Genomic DNA, 17,369 nt, shown 5'->3' on the forward strand with positions numbered 1-17,369 from the left:
TCTATTCCATGATCGAAATAGGGGGGATACATATTACAACATGATTTTGAATCAGAAGTTCAAGAAATGGCAGATCTATTCACTCTATCGATATTCAAGCCAGATCTTGTGTATCGTAAGGGATTTGCCTTTTCTATTGATTCCTACAGACTGGATCAAAAACAATTCTTAAATGAGGTATTCAACTTCATAGATGAATCGAGAAAGAAATCTTTATTGGTTCTACCTCCTATTTTTTATGAAGAAAATGAATCTTTTTATAGAAGGATCAGAAAATAATGGGTCCGGGCCTCCTATGGGAATGATTTGGAGGATACAAAACCAAAAATAGTGGCATTTGCTAGCAACAACACAATGGAGGCAGTCAATCAATAGAGATTGATCCAAAATCTGATTCAAATCCAATATAGAACCTATGGGTACATAAGAAATGTATTCAATCGATTATTTTTAATGAATAGATCTGATCGCAACTTCAAATATGGAATTCAAAGGGATCGAATAAGAAATGATACACTGAATCATAGAACTATAATGAAATATACAATCAACCAAAATTTATCAAATTTGAAAAAAAAGTCATAAGAAATGTTTCAATCATTTTATTTTTGTTTCCCGAACCGAGAGATCCATGAATCAGGATCCTAATGCATATATATACAAATGGTCCAATGGGAGCAAGAATTTACAGGAACATTTGGAACATTTCATTTATAAGTAGAAGGACCATTTTTATTTTCATGTAGTGTTTGATCGATTACGTATTGATCTATATTTTATGGATTGGTTTAAGGTTATCGACCAAAAAGATTTGTCTAAGTCACTTCCTTTCTTTTTGTCCAAGTTTCTTATCTTTTTCTCTAACTCAATTCCTTTTTTCTTCGTGAATTTTAGAAGTATCCCCATTCATAGGTCCAAGATCTACATCTATGAATTGAAAGGCCCGAAGGATCTAACTCTGCAATCAGTTGTTATAATCAATGGGTCTTCAAGTCATTCATTTGAACAAGTGGAAACCCTTCTTATTGGATGATCATGATACTTCCCAAAAAGCAAAATTCTTGATCAATGGAGGAACAATATCACCTTTTTTGTTCAATAAGATACCAAAGTGGTCATTCCATACTATAAATAATCACAAGAAATCTTTTAATATCATGGATTCCTATTTCTCAATGATATCGCATGATCAAGACAATGGTCTGAATCCTGTGAAACCATTTCATAGAAATTCATTGATATCTTCTTTTTATAAACCAAGTCAACTTCGATTCTTGAATAATCCCGATCACGTCTGCTTCTATTGTAACAAAGGATTCCTTTTTTATGTGGAAAAGGCCCTACTAATAATTATTATTTTATGTATGGACAATTCCTCAATATCTTGTTTATTCGCAACAAAATATTTTCTTTGTGTGACGGTAAAAAAAATATATATATATATATGTTTTTTTCAGAGAGAGATACTATTTCACCAGTTACAGGTGTCTAACGTATTCATACCTAATGATTTTTTATAAAATGGTGATGAAACGTATAACTTGCACAAATCTTTCCACTTTCCAATTCGATTCAATCCATTAACTTGTACAAATCTTTCCATTTTCCAATTCGATCCAATCCATTCATTTGTAGAGCTATTTACTCGATCCCAAACATTTTTGGAACACTTCTAACAGCGGGACAAGTAGTCTGTTTTGAAAGAACTTATTGTGAACCACTTTCAGATATGAATCTATCTGATTCAAATTAGAAGAACTTGCATCAGTATCTCAATTTCAATTCAAACAAGGGTTTGATTCACACTCCATGTTCTGAGAAATATTTACCATTCGAAAATAGGAAAAAACAGGGTCTTTGTCTAAAGAAGTGCCTTGAGAAAGGGTGGATGTATAGAACCTTTCAATGAGATAGTGCTTTTTTAACTCTCTTAAAATGGAATATATTCCAAACATATATGCCACAGTTCCTTACTTCGATAGGATACAAATATCTAAATTTGATATTTTTAGATACTTTTTCAAACCATTATTGCCGAAATAATGGTCCACTTCTTCACATCCACCATGCAATGCATGCAGTTATTGATAGACAGAAAAATCCTGGTATGCACTTTCGTGTACTAGCTAAAGCGTTACATCTGTGTGGTGGAGATCATATTCACGCTGGTACTGTAGTATGTAAACTTGAAGGGGAAAGAGACATCACTTTAACCTTTATTGATTTACTACACAATGATTTTCTTGAAAAATATTGAAGCCGTGGTATTTATTTCATGTGTTATCCCTATGGCTTCAGGGGGTATTCATGTTTGGCATATGCCCACTCTGACCAAGATCTTTGGAGATCATTTTGTACTACAATTTGGTGGAGGAACTTTAGGACACCCTTGGGGAAATGCGCCCGGTGTCGTAGCTAATCAAGTAGCTCTAGAAGCATTTCTACAAGCTCGTAATGAGGGACTTGATCTTGCTCATGAGGGTAATGAAATTATCCATGAGGCTAATAAATGGAGTCCTAAACTAACTGCTGCTTATGAAGTATGGAAGGATATCAAATTTGAATTCAAAGCAATGGATCCTTTGTAATCCAGTAATTACTTAGTGTTCATTCTCTTAATTGTAATTGAAATTAAACTTGGCCCAATATTTTAGTAAAAGCATTGAGTTGAATACAAAGATTTTATCAATTTTTGATAGATACAAACCTATCTAGATATACAAGATCTTAAATACAAAATATAAGGTGAAACAACTTAAACATTTCTATTGTTGTGTGGGATCCACAATTAATCGTATGGATCCTTAGTATTGGTGTATTTTTTTTATTTTTTATATTATATAATTTATTATATCTTGCCGTTTTGGATCATGGATCGAGTCGAGTATCACAATTTCTTCTACCCATCTTGTATATTGTCCTTTTCATTCTGTGTTGGAATAGAAACTTATTAGTAGGCGAGACTTTATGAAAAAAGGTTCTTCAATTCATACAAGAAAACAATTTTTTTCTTTTTTTAATGTGAATTTGACATAACATGGAGGAACCTGCTATTTGCTATTTATAATAAAAAAAAAAACTTTTTCAATTATTTTGAATTGAAAAAAAGATTTCATCCTATTTTATCACATATAAAGAAAAGATACTCCAGATTCTCGCAAGGGATAATCACTTTTTTTTTTCTTTTCAGTATCTACTTGTTACTAGTTAATAATCCTAGCAATTGGATTTATATGCTTATTCTGATTCTAAATTCTATTCAGAATATTCAAATTATTTTTATCAAATGACTATTCATTTATTGTATTTTTATGTAAATAGGGGCAAGAAAGCTCTATGGAAAAATGTCAGTTTGATTCGATGTTGTTTAAGAAAGGGTTAGAATACAGGTGTGGGTTAAGTAAATCAATGGATAATTTTGGTGGTCCTATTGAAAATGAAAATACCAATGTAAATAAAGATATGATTATAAATCATATGAATAAAAAAATTCCTAATGGGATTAAGAATAACAATTATAGTTACAGTAATGTTGATCATTTAGTCATCATCAGGAGGTACATTCAAAATGTCATATCTGATCAAACTTTTTTCTTTAGGGATAGTAATAGAGACCATTACTCCATACATTTTGATATTGAAAATCAAATTTTTGAGATCGACACCGATCGTTCTTTTCTAAGTGCACCAAAAAGTTCTTTTTATAGTTATTAGAATTCTAGTTATCTGAATAATGTATTTAAGAGTGACGATCCTCACTATTATCATTACATGTATGATAATAAATATGGTTGGAATAATCACAATACTAGTTGCATTGATAGTTATCTTCGTTCTCAAATCAGAACTGATCGTTATATTTTAAGTAGTGGTGTCAATTCCAATGACAGTTACATTTATAGTACGGATGATAGTGTAAAAACTCTAAGAAAAAAAGAGTTCGAGAGAGCTCTAACTTGAATAAGAAAAAGAAAAAGGGATTTAAAGAGAGTTTTAACTCAACTAAAAGAAAACAAATTAAAGAAAGCTCTAGGTGAAATAAGAGAAAGAAAAAATGTTTAGCATTTCCTCTAAATCAAATACAAATAAGAGATAGAAAAAGTGATTTAAAGATAACTGAAAAATACAAATATTTGTGGGTGCAATGCGAAAATTGTTATGGATTAAAGTATAAGAAATTATTTAAATTTCAAATGAATATTTGTGAACATTGTGGACGTCCTTTGAAAATGACTCGTTCAAATAGAATCGAAAGTTCGGTTGATCCAGGAAGTTGGAAGCCTCTGGATGAAGACATGGTCTCGAGGGATCCCATAAAATTTCATTTGCGGGAGGAACCTTATAAAGATCATATTGATTTTAATCAAAGAATGATAGGATTAATTGATGCTATTCAAACAGGCATAAGTCAACTAAAGGGTATTCCTATAGCAATCGAGGTTATAAATTTTCAGTTTATGGGGGGTAGTATGGGATTGGTAGTGGGTGAGAAAATCACACATTTGATCGAACATGCTACCAATAAATTTTTACCTTTTATCCTAGTGTGTGCTTCTGGAGGGGCATGTATGCAAGAAGGAATTTTAAGCTTGATGCAAATGGCTAAAATATATTTTGCTTTATATTATTATCAATCAAATAATAACTTATTCTATGTATCAATCATTTCATCTCCTAGTACGGGTGGGGTGACAACTAGTTTTGGTATGTTAGGAGATATCATTATTGCCGAACCAAATGCCTACGTTGCATTTGCGGGTAAAAGAGTAATTGAACAAACATTGAATAAGACAGTACCCAAGGGTGCACAAGTAGCTGTATATTTATTCTGTACGGGCTTATTCGATCCAATCGTACCATGTAATCCTTTAAAAGGCGTTCTGAGTGAGTTATTTAAGCTCCATGCTTTCTTTCCTTTGAATCGAAAAATGAAATAAAAAATAAAACTAAGGAGAGCCATATATCCTTATCCTTAATTTAATATTTAATAAATAATTAGATTTAATAAATTCAAAAATTTATTACTTGTTTTGTGGTAATCGAGTAGTTATTTAGTTTACAAGAAGTAAAGTCAAAATTCTAAGAATGGATTTTTCTTTGGTCACATAAGATTAAATTGGAAAAAGAATCATGCGGATACTTTTTTTTATCGATAGCCCATCAAGAAATCTCTATCAAACAAAATAAAAAGAGCGAATTCTGTCTCTTTCGTCCATAAAATTGGGCGGGGGGTCCTGCATCTTTCTATATCCCTCAAGAATCCTTGATTTTACTAAGGATCTCTTTTGTCGGATCGTATTATAACGAAAATTTTTGCGAAGGGAAAAACAAAAATGAAGAATAATAAAAATAAAAAATGAACATAATAAAAAAGTGAATTATCATACATGTATTGCATGCAGAAAGATGAATAAACCCATTTATTTACTTATTTTTTTTACATATTTACACTTTTGATTTACATTAATTATATTATGTACGTACTTAGTATATTCTAATATATTAGATACTTTACAGACTTATAAATTATTTATTTATTTAATATATATGAAAGATTTTTTTAATATATATTAAATATATTAAAAATATATATATCAATCTATAGACTCTTATATTATAGAATCCTCATTATATCCTTATTTTATTATCTTATTTTATTATATCTTAGTATATATACATTATATACCCTTTATTAATAATTAATATTAATTAGTGTATGTACTCACTTAGGTATACTCAGTATAATAGTAATATTAATATATGAATTATAAGATATCTTTATAACAATAAATAACAGGTACAAATAATATATTAAATCGAGGTATCCATTCTATGACAATTCTTACCACTTTACCCTCTATTTTTGTGCTTTTAGTGGGCTTAGTTTTTCCTGCAATTGCAATGGTTTCTTTATGTCTTCATGTTCCAAAAAAAAAATAAAAAATTTAAATATGATGAGCCAAAAATCTTATCTTTTTTTTTTTTTTTTTTTTTTAAGATTGATGTGAATCATAGCATAGTTATCTATTTATTAGAATATGGTATAATGTGTGGCTTCTTCCGAGCATAAGCTAGTGTGAATGTGTAAACATGATATATGAGTAACTGAATTAGAGCTATTTTCAAATGGATCGATATCAGGATGAATTTTGGAAAAGTAAAGTCGATATATGTATGTGGATATCTACAAGATAACATATGAAAGGGATGTTCGTATTTTAGTTTAGATCTAGGCAATTTGATGAATTACTCCTAAAAGTTTACATCATAACAGTGCTAGTTAATGAAAGTAACTTCGGAAACAAAAAAAATGAAAGTAAATTTTTTTTTTGGTTATTCCCCAATTCCAATAAAATGCAACTAGATCTAGTATAGTATGAGTTGGCGATCAAACCGTATATGGATAGAACTTATAGTGGGGTCTCAAAAAATGAGTAATTTCTACTCGGGCTTTATCCTTTTTTTAGGTTCATTAGGATTTTTATTGGTTGCAACTTCGAGTTATTTTAGTAGGCATTTTATATCTTTAGTTCCCTCTCAGCAAATAATTTTTTCCCATAAGGGATCGTGATGTCTCTTTATGGAGTCACAGGTCTTTTTATTAGTTCCTATTTGTGGTGCATAATTTCATGGAATGTAGGTAGTGGTTATGATTGATTTGATATAAAAGAAGGAATAGTGTGTATTTTTCATTGGGGATTTCTTGGAAAAAATTACAGCATCTTCCTTCGATTCCTTATTAAAGACATTCAGTCCATTGGAATAGAAGTTAAAGAGGGTATTTATGCTTGTCGTGCCCTTTACATGGAAATCGAAGGCTAAGGGTCCATTCCCTTGACTCGTACTAATGAGAATTTGACTCTACCAGAAATTAAGCAAAAGCTGCCAAATTGGCCTATTTCATGCGTGTACCAATTGACGTATTCTGAAACAAGAACCGAAGAATCACAGCTTTCTTAGCAAGAGGGAAAAAACGAAAACTCAAGAATCCTCTTTTTTATATAGCACAACTTAACTGAAGTTTCTTCAGAACGCTCATTCGAGCTAAACGCAAATGAATAAGGAATAGTCATAAAACGAAATTGCTTTTTTTTTTTTTTTGTTTAGAATTTGAAGTGCAATATTGTTTATTGTACTTCAGTATTGTTTTTCTATATTCTTTCTAAATTCAAGGACTAACCACTGTACTGAATCACAAAGAAAAAATAGGAAATAGATTCATGGGCTCTATAACTTCTAATGTAATAGAACCAATGCTTGATAGAAATAGAAATAGCAGTATTGAGTCGACAAATGAGGTGAGTTCATTTAAAAATTCCCAGATTAAAAATGGCAAAAAAGAAAGCATTAATTTCCCTTATATATCTTTCATTTATAGTATTTTTGCCTTGGTGGATCTCTCTCTGATTTAATAAAAGTATGGAATCTTAGGTTACTAATTGGTGGCATACTAAACACTTCGAAATTTGTTTGAGTGGTATTCAAGAAAATAGTATTCTAAAAAACATTCGTAGAATTAGAAGAACTCTCCCTCTTGGATGAAATGATAAAGGAATACCCGGAAACACATTTACCAAAGCCTCACCATGGAATCTACAAAGAAACGATCCAATTGATCAAAATGCACAATCAGAATCGTATGGATACATTTTTCATTTCTCAACAAAATATAATCTCTTTCATTAGTCCAAGCAGTTATTCTATTCTAGGAAATGATGAACTTGTTATTCTTAACTCTTGGGTTCAAGAATTCCTATATAACTTAAATGACACAATACATGGGTTTTTTATTCTTTTATTAACTAATTTATGTATAGGATTCCATTTGCCACATGGTTGGGAACTAATGATTGGCTCTATCTACAAAGATTTTGGATTTGCTCATAATGATCAAATTATATCAGGTATTGTCTCTACTTTTCAAGTAATTTTAGATACCATTTTAAATATTGGATCTTTTGTTACTTAAATCGTGTATCTTCGTCACTTCTAGTTATTTATCATTCAATGAATGACTGAAAAATGATAGATCGATTCAATTATAATACTTGTTACTCTGTACATAAGCAACCCATTCAAAATTGTACTTATTCTTTCAACCCATATAGGGGCTTCCTTTAATGTTTCAGTAAAATTATTTCAGTAAATAGCAAATCATAGATAGGGAACTGTACTAGTGACTTATCTAATTTTATTGTAGAAATTTTCGGGATCAATGATTGAACCATGCCAACTAGAAATGCCTTTTCTTTGATAAAGGAAGCGATTACTTGATCTATTTCCGTCTTGCTCATGATATATATAATAACTTGGGCACCCATTTCAAATGCATATCCCATTTTTGCATAGCAGGTTTATGAAAATCCACTAGAAGTGACTGGCCATATTGTATGTGCCAATTGCTATTTAGCCAATAAGCCCATGGATATCAAGGTTCCACAAGCGGTACTTCCTAATATTGTATTTGAAGTAGTTGTTTGAATTCCTTATGATTTGCAACTAAAACAAGTTCTTGCTAATGGTAAAAAAGGATCTTTGAACATAGGGGCTGTTCTTATTTTACCTGAAGGGTTTGAATTTGCCCCTTCCAATCATATTTTGCCCGAGATTAAATAAAAGATAGGCAGTATATCTTTTCAGAGCAATCGTCCCACTAAAAAAAAAATATTCTTATGATAGGTCTTGTTCCTGGTTGGAAATATAGTGAAGTCACCTTTCCTATTCTTTGTCTGGACCCCGCTACTAAGAAAGATGTGCACTTTTTAAAATATCCCATATACGTAGGCGGCAACAGGGTATGGGGTTAGATTTATCCTGACGGAAGCAAGAGTAACAATAATGTTTATAATGCTACAATGTCGAGTATAGTGAGCAAAATCATATGAACAGAAAAAGGGGGATACGAAATCACCATAGTGGATGCATCGGATGGATGTCAAATGGTTGATATTATCCCTCCAAGACCATAACTTCTTGTTTCAGAGGGAAAATCCATCAAACTTGATCAACCAGTAATGAACAATCCTAATGTGGGTGGATTTAGTCAGGGGGATAGGGAAATAGTACTTCAAGATCCATTACATGTCCAAGGACTTTTTCTCTTCTTGGCATTTGTTATTTTGGCATAAATATTTTTGGTTCTTAAAAATAAACAGTTTAAGAAGGTTCAATTTTCTGAAATGAATTTCTAGATCCGAAGATTTATCCACACCAAGCTCTAAAAAGAATCCAACTTTTGTCGCCAATCATGTTATGTAATATGTATACTGTGAAGAAAATTATTTGAGTTTACTCCCCTCTTCTTTATTTCTTTGTTTTTTCAATCCAAATTGAAGTGGTATGATTATGTCAATATTGTTAGATTTCAACGTCATAGAATGAAACAATAGTATTTAGAAAAAGAATTTCTTTTGTAACTCCTTACATAAGGATTTAGAAAATATCGGATCTCCGCTTACACAAGCAAATTGTTCATAAAATTCCAAAATGGCATTTTATTTTAACTTAATTTTTTTTCTCCTTATCATTCCAGAAAGATAAGAAAATTTCAAGGTAACAAACATTCTCTAGAATTTCTCTTAGACCAAACCCATAGCTGGTGATAGAACTAGAATAAATATTTTTTGTTTCCTAATCACACGGCCCATATCCTTGCTTTTCTATCAATCTCTAATTCTAATCTTCCTCCCCAATCTAATATTATGGTGCCGGTATAGACCGAAATTCTGTTATAGTCCAATTCTGGCTGGCATTAGATACGGGGATTTGCAATACCTGATTGATCACAATTCTGTATATGCCATTTACTCTAGAAGTTCCTAAGGAATTCATCAGAGGAGTGTTGGCAATAAAAATTGTTTGTTCTTGCATATCCATCCTAGTTTTCCAAATTGATCTCGCGAACACATATAATTAAGAAGAATAGGTGAGTGATTCGTATACTGCATCCCTTTCTTTTATCAACGGTTCTACCAATTGATATGTTTCCACAAATAATTGAAGTTCAATTTCTTGATCTATATCTTCAATTTTTGGAAATTTATAAAATTCTTCTGCTAAGCCCCGATCAATGAATCTATAAAACACTTCAAATTGTATCTTATTAAATCCAGGTATTGTAGACATTTCATCAGTTCCATCCCTAAGCATTTTTTTATTTCTCGTTTATAGGGAAAAAAATCCCATTATTTGCTCAATCTTCATCAAATCATGTGGATCAATATAGCAATGATGGAATTGATATTCTATTTACTGAATCACATGAAATTTGACCTAACTCCATATAATATATGGAATATATGAAATACATGTGAAGGAGGGATAACGAGAATTTGATACTCAAATTGTAATTTGCAAGAGATACAAATGAATGGAGTTTTGTCTAGAATATCAAAACAATTTGTATAGAATACCAAACCAAAAGGTGATCCAATTTCTACCATTATTGTGATATTCCGTATTCCAATCCGATTGGATACCATAAATGTATTCAGGATTTTCTTTTTCCTAGCACTTAACTTTTTCGTGGGTTCAATTGTTCAAAAAAGAATACATAGAGAAGAGAGAGATTTTTACCTTTTTTTTTTTTTTAAGTCAAATTCGTAGAATAGGATTCAAACCATACTAGAAATCATGTTGTAATATGTATCCCCCCTATTTCGATATGTAAGTGTTCAACACATCATCTTACCACCTTCGGTGGAAATCATTGATAATACGTAGCCTATAGCAAACCTAATGGAACCAATTAACTTATGTATTGAATTACAACTCAAAAGGCATCATGGGCATTGTATAAAAGTTCCAAATAACTTTCAAGATGAAAGTTATCCTATAGATGTCGTATTCATGCCTGTTCGAAATGCCAATCATAGTATTCATTCTTATGCGAATGGGAATGAAAAACAAGGTATACTTTTTCTCGAAATATGGACAAATGGAAGTTTAACTCCTAAAAAAGCACTTCATGAGGCTTCTCAAAATTTGATTGATTTATTTATTCCCTTTTTACACACAGAAGAAGAAAATTTCCATTTAGAAAAAAAACCAACACAAAGTTACTTTACCCCTTTTTACTTTTCATGATAGATTGGGTAAACCATGTAAAAATCAAAACAAAATAGCATTGAAATCTATTTTTATTGACTAATTAGAATTGCACCCTATGGGCTATAATTGCCTTAAAAGGTCCAATATACATACGTTATTAGACCTTTTGAATAACAGTGAAGAAGACCTTATGAAAATGAAACATTTTCGAATAGATGATATAAAACATATATTGGACATTCTAGAAATAGAAAAGCATTTTGCATAAACCTTAATGGGTTATTTCTTTTTTTTTTCCTAAAAAAAAAAGATAAAAATGAGTTTTAAATCTTTAGCACATTCCATATACTCGGAATAGATCCAAAATTGAATTGAATAAATAAATGTATCAAGGGAGAATTCACTTTGAAGCGACCGTTCCATAGATACACACATCGTGTTTTTTTTAATTTTACAATTGAATCAATTTAAAAAAGACCTAAAGTTAGGGATTTATCAATAGGTAATGTTGCTCCAATACCCAACCAAAGGGCTATGCGGCCCAAACCTCCATTTCTCCTACCCTCTGCCCCCTTTGCTTGGCCTTTCCTCTAAGTGGTTATTGTGTAACAAGTGCATAATGTCCACTAGAATGTCCATGTATTTTATCATCAACTTGATGAATTAATTTCAAGATATAAGGCTTGTCCATGTATTTTATCATCAACTTGATGAATTAATCTCAAGATATAAGGCTTTCCTATTGTAATACGTTGTTTAAAAGGATCCCCCGTTCTTCCATCAAATATTATGTTTTTTCCCGGATACTCGGGTTCAAATACCTATAGATTCACTGTTTGCTTATTGGCTTCATATAATTCAGAAGTGACTTGTTTTCTCAAAGCCTCTTGCTCATATCTCTCATCAAAATGTGCTAATCGATAATGTCTATCTAGCAGACTTCCCGCCAACCCAAGAGAGCATTCAAATATCTGCCCTACATTCATGCATGGGGGTACTCCTAATGGGTTGAATACCATATCAATAGGTCTTCCATCTTGCAAATAAGGCATATCTTGTCTAGGTAAAATTTTTGAAATGATACCCTTATTTCCATGTCTTCCAGCTAATTTATCCTCCATTTTAATTTCACACTTTTGTGAAATATATACACGAATCATTTCTGGATTATAACTAGAAACCCTTCTTTTGTGAATCCATCTCACATCAATAACTCGACCTCTACCGCCAATAGGTAACTTTAGAGAAGTTTCATTTGAAGTGGATACCTGAATGCCAAGGATGGCTCATAATAATCTATCTTCCGGAGCATACGATGACTCTTTTACCATCTGGGCCATTAATTTACCTACTAAAATATCACCCGTTTCTACCTAAGACCCTAACATCACAATTCCTTTTTTGTCTGAATTTCAGAGTAAATGGGCTTCTAGATGCAGTATTTCATTAGTGATTCTTTCAGGACCATGACTTGTTGCATGAGTCTTAATTTCATGTTTCCGTGTGTGAAAAGAAGTATAAATATCCTCATATACTAGAACCTCATTAATGAGTACCGCATCCTCAGAATTCTATATATAAGAGTTAGAGAGTTGAGCGGAAATAAACAGAAGCAGAAGATAGCGTTTACCCCAAGAATGGTTTATTAGTCATCCTGACTTGAAGTGGGGTCAAAAGATCAACTGTATTGAGTTTTCACTATCGTTTATATGTATTTTCATACATGTATTACCATAAAAGAAAAAGCGATTGAACAACAATTAGTGGATAGGTAGAAACACCAAGATACGCAAAAGATTAGTAATGTAGATCCTGTAAATTATCCAAAAGCAGACATTTCTACATAATAAACAAAGAATACTGATTGGGGCTCTAAATTTATAGAAGTTATAAGGTAGTACTCCCCACGATTCCAATCTAGAGTATGCTCCTATCCGCCAATTAAATAAATGGCTATCGGGAACGAAATAATCCCTTTTTTGATTTTGTAAGCCCCTTATTCTTTTTTTCTTATATCCATATATATATCGATACAATTCTTGTCATAACTCATGAATTAATGTAATATATAATTCTTTTTCGTAAGTGAAAACAATGGGTTATTGAATTTTTTTACAAGGAGTATTTTATTGAAGAATAAAGTTACTACTCAACAAAGAAAAATTTCAATGATTATGGAAATTTAAAAAAAAAAGGATGAGATCAATTCAGAAGTATTTTTTTATTGATTATTAATTCAATTTATTAATTTATTAAATTAATAATAAATTGAATTCTTTATTATTAATTATTAATATTAATTATACTAATTATTTGTTTTAAATTTATTAAAACATAATAGACAAAATTCAATTAGTCTAAATTTGGATTGTATGATAGATTTGAATCTTATCTATCGTATAACCAAGCCTCGCAAGATAAAAGGACTTGGTCCTTAGATTTTTTTATGGCCCTTCAGGAGCCGTATGAGGTGAAAATCTCATGTACGGTTTTGGAAGAGCGATGGAAACAGTGATGGTACCGCCGACTATGATTATCTAATAGTTCAAGTACAGTTGATATAGTTGAGGCGCAATCAAAATATGGTTTTTGGGGATGGAATTTGAGGCATCAACCTATAGGGTTTATCGTTCTTCTAATTTCTTCCCTAGTAGAATGTGAGAGATTGCCTTTTGATTTACCAGAAGCAGAAGAAGAATTAGTAGTAGATTATCAAACCGAATATTCGGGATAAAATTTGGTTTATTTTCTGTTGCTTCCTATCTAAACCTATTAGTTTCATCATTATTTGTAACAATTCTTTATTTGGGCAGTTGGAATATCTCTATTTCGTATATATTTGTTTCATAGCATTTTGAAATAAATCAACGATATGAGATTTTTGGGGCAACAATTGGTGTTTTTATTACATTAGCTAAAACTTGTTTGTTTTTGTTCATTCCTATCGCAGCAAGATGGACTTTACCTAGGCTAAGAATGGACCAACTATTGAATCTTGGATGGAAATTTCTTTTACCTATTTCTCTCGGTAATCTATTATGAACAACTTATTTCCAACTCTTTTCACTGTAAAGGAATATGATATTCTATATTCATAACTTAGCTTAAACAGGAGAAATAAACAAACGTCAAATTATTCATATATATTCATGATATCTTCCCTATGGTAACTGGGTTCATGAATTATGGTCAACAAACAGTACGAGTTGCAAGGTACATTGGTTAAAGTTTCATGATTACATTATCCCACGTAAATCGTTTACCTGTAGCTATTGAATTTCCTTATGAAAAATTAATCACCTTAGAGTGTTTCTGCGATCAAATCCATTTTGAGTTTGATAAATGTATTGCTTATGAAGTATGTGTTCGTTTGTGTCCTGTAGATCTACCTGTCATCGATTGGAAATCAGAAACTGATATTTGTAAGAAACGGTTGCTTAATTACAGTATTGATTTCGGAATCTATATATTTTGCGGTAACTGTGTTGAGTATTGTCCAACAAATTGTTTATCAATGACTAAAGAATATAAACTTTCTACTTACGATCATCATGAATAAAATTATAATCAAATTGCTTTGGGTCATTTACCAATATTAGTAATTGACGATTATACAATTCAACCAATTTTGGATTCGCCTCAAATAAAAAATAAGTAACTCCCTAGATTCAAGAAATTTTTTGAATTACTAAGTATTAAGGTTCCTTTCGTTTTGTTTGGTCACGCCCTACAAATCCTAACTATTCATTAGTTGGTAATAATCATGTCTTAATTTGGATTGAAAATCGAGTAATTAATGTGTATATAATTATTTCAAAATATAGTTTTGGATTTGAACTACTCTTTCTTTTAGATAAAGAATGAAATTAGTCCAATATCTGTACCCACATTAATTCACATCCCCAAGGATTTCATTCAATAAGGAATTGATTATAAATCATAAAAAAAAATTTCTCATCGAGTCTCAATAAGGTCATGAAAAAATTTTAATTTTTTATGTATTTTCTTTTTACATATAATGGATTTGCCTGGACCAATACATGATTTTCTTATATTCTTTCTGGGATCAGGTCTTATATTAGGAGGTGTAGGAGTAGTATTATTTACCAACCCAATTTATTCTACTTTTTCATTAGGACTCGTTCTTGTTTTTATATCCTTATTCTATATTCTATTAAACTCTTATCTTGTAGCTGCAGTATAACTCCTTATTTACACGGGAGCTATAAATGTTTTAATCATATTTGCTATGATGTTCATGAATGGTTTAGAATATTACAAAGATTTTAATCTTTGGACCATTGGGGATGGGGTTACTTTGCTAGTTTGTACAAGTATTTTGGTTTTACTAATAAGTACTATTATGGATACCTCATGGTACAGGATTATTTGGACTACAAGATCAAACTAGATTATAGAGCAAGATTTGATAAGTAATAGTCAACAAATTTGAATTCATTTACCAACAGATTTTTTTCTTCCCTTTGAATTCATTTAATAATTCTTGTAGCCGCTTTAATAGGAGCAATCGCTGTGGCATGCTAGTAATAAATCTTAAATCTATAGAATTAGCAACAGCAATCCCAATGAAACTTCAGTCTGTGTTATCACATCTATTTCTCTTCAATTCTAATTAAAGATTGTTTATGTTGAAAAGAGAAATTCTTTTATTAGTTCTATTACCAATCTATTTATTTGTTCCATACCTTTTAGGTTCTAGTCAATTGAATCGGTTGAATTGTTGTTCATATTATATTGACATAAATCAAAATTTAATTGATAATGAGTTGGTCAATGATGCTCGAACATGTACTTGTTTTGAGTGCCTACTTATTTTCTATCGGTATCTATGGATTGATCACAAGCAGCACTATGGTTAGAGCCCTTATGTGTCTTGAACTTATACTGAATGTGGTTAGTATAAATTTTGTAACATTTTCTGATTTTTTGGATAGTCTCCAATTAAAAGGCTCAATTTTTGTTATAACTATTCGGCAGCTAAAGTAGCCATTAGACCGGCTATTATTTCGTCAATTTAGCATAACAAAAAATCAACTCATATTATTCAATTGAATTTGTTGAATAAGTAGTATTAATCATAGAAATTAGAATATTCATAAATTCGAATTAGCATGTATTGTACATAATGTATGATCATGTTTGTGAAAAAGTAAGAAATCAAAGTATCTTGGCTCCCTTACATGATTGATTAAAAAAATTCTGGTAAATCATTGATTCATCTAATGTCTAAATATACGATTTATTTATAAATTTTCTAAATCAAAAATTTAGAATGTTCAAAAAATTTATAGATCCAATGTCACATTCAGTAAAGATTTATGATACGTGTAGAGGATGTACTCATTGTGTTCGAGCCTGCCCCATGGATGTATAAGAAATGATACCTTGGGACGGGTGTGTAAAGCTAAGCAAATCGCTTATGCCCCAAGAACAGAGGACTATGTCGGCTGTAAAAGATGTGAATTTAACTGTCCAGTGGATTTCTTGAGTGTTTAAGTTTATTTATGGCATGACACAACTCAAAGTATGGGGCTAGCTTATTGATACGTTTCAGAAAACCTTATTTCAATATATTTATTTTTTTACCAACAAAAACCCATGCTCAAAATAATATATTTTATTTTATATTTTTGAGCACGGGTTTTTCTGGTCCAAGTGTATCTTGTTTTTACCACAAATGATTTTCCTTGGTTAACGATAGTTGTAGTTTTGCCAATATCTACGAGTTCTTTAATTTTCTTTCTCCTTCATAGAGTGAATAAGGTAATTAGGTGGTATACTATTTGTATATGCATAATAGAACTCCTTCTAATAACCTATACATTTGGGTATCATTTCCAATTGGACAATCCATTAATCCAACTTACAGAGAATTATAAATGGATCCATTTTTTTAATTTTTACTAGAGATTGGGAATAGATGGAATTTCTATAGGACCTATTTTACTGACAGGATTAATCACTATTTTAGCTACTTTAGCGGCTCGGCCGGTGACTCGAGATTCTCGATTATTCCATTTCCTGATGTTAGCAATGTATAGCATTCAAATAGGACCATTTTCTTCTCAAGACCTTTTACTTTTTTTCATCATGTGGGAGTTAGAATTAATTCCAGTTTATCTACTTCTATCCATATGGGGCGGAAAGAAATGTTTGTCTTCAGCTACAAAATTTATTTTGTACACTGCAAGAGCTTCTGTTTTTTTATTAATAGGAGTTATGGGTATTGGTTTATCTGGTTCTAATGAACCAACATTAAATTTTGAAACATCAGCTAATCAATCATATCCTGTAAGACT

The 17,369-nt window shown here is 31.0% G+C and overlaps 4 pseudogenes; all 4 read left to right on the forward strand.

The window, feature by feature from the left end:
• The first annotated feature begins 1,957 nt into the window (after positions 1-1,957).
• LOC125419927 (ribulose bisphosphate carboxylase large chain-like) lies at positions 1,958-2,588 on the forward strand (annotated as a pseudogene).
• Positions 2,589-3,286: 698 nt separating this feature from the next.
• Positions 3,287-4,925, forward strand: LOC125419928 (acetyl-coenzyme A carboxylase carboxyl transferase subunit beta, chloroplastic-like; annotated as a pseudogene).
• Positions 4,926-8,226: 3,301 nt separating this feature from the next.
• On the forward strand, positions 8,227-9,191 carry LOC132804229 (cytochrome f-like; annotated as a pseudogene).
• A 4,391-nt stretch (positions 9,192-13,582) lies between these two features.
• Positions 13,583-14,121, forward strand: LOC132804230 (NAD(P)H-quinone oxidoreductase subunit 1, chloroplastic-like; annotated as a pseudogene).
• The last annotated feature ends 3,248 nt before the right edge of the window (positions 14,122-17,369 follow it).

This window comes from Ziziphus jujuba, chromosome 6 (assembly GCF_031755915.1).
Source record: "Ziziphus jujuba cultivar Dongzao chromosome 6, ASM3175591v1".
Classification (NCBI taxonomy): domain Eukaryota; kingdom Viridiplantae; phylum Streptophyta; class Magnoliopsida; order Rosales; family Rhamnaceae; genus Ziziphus; species Ziziphus jujuba.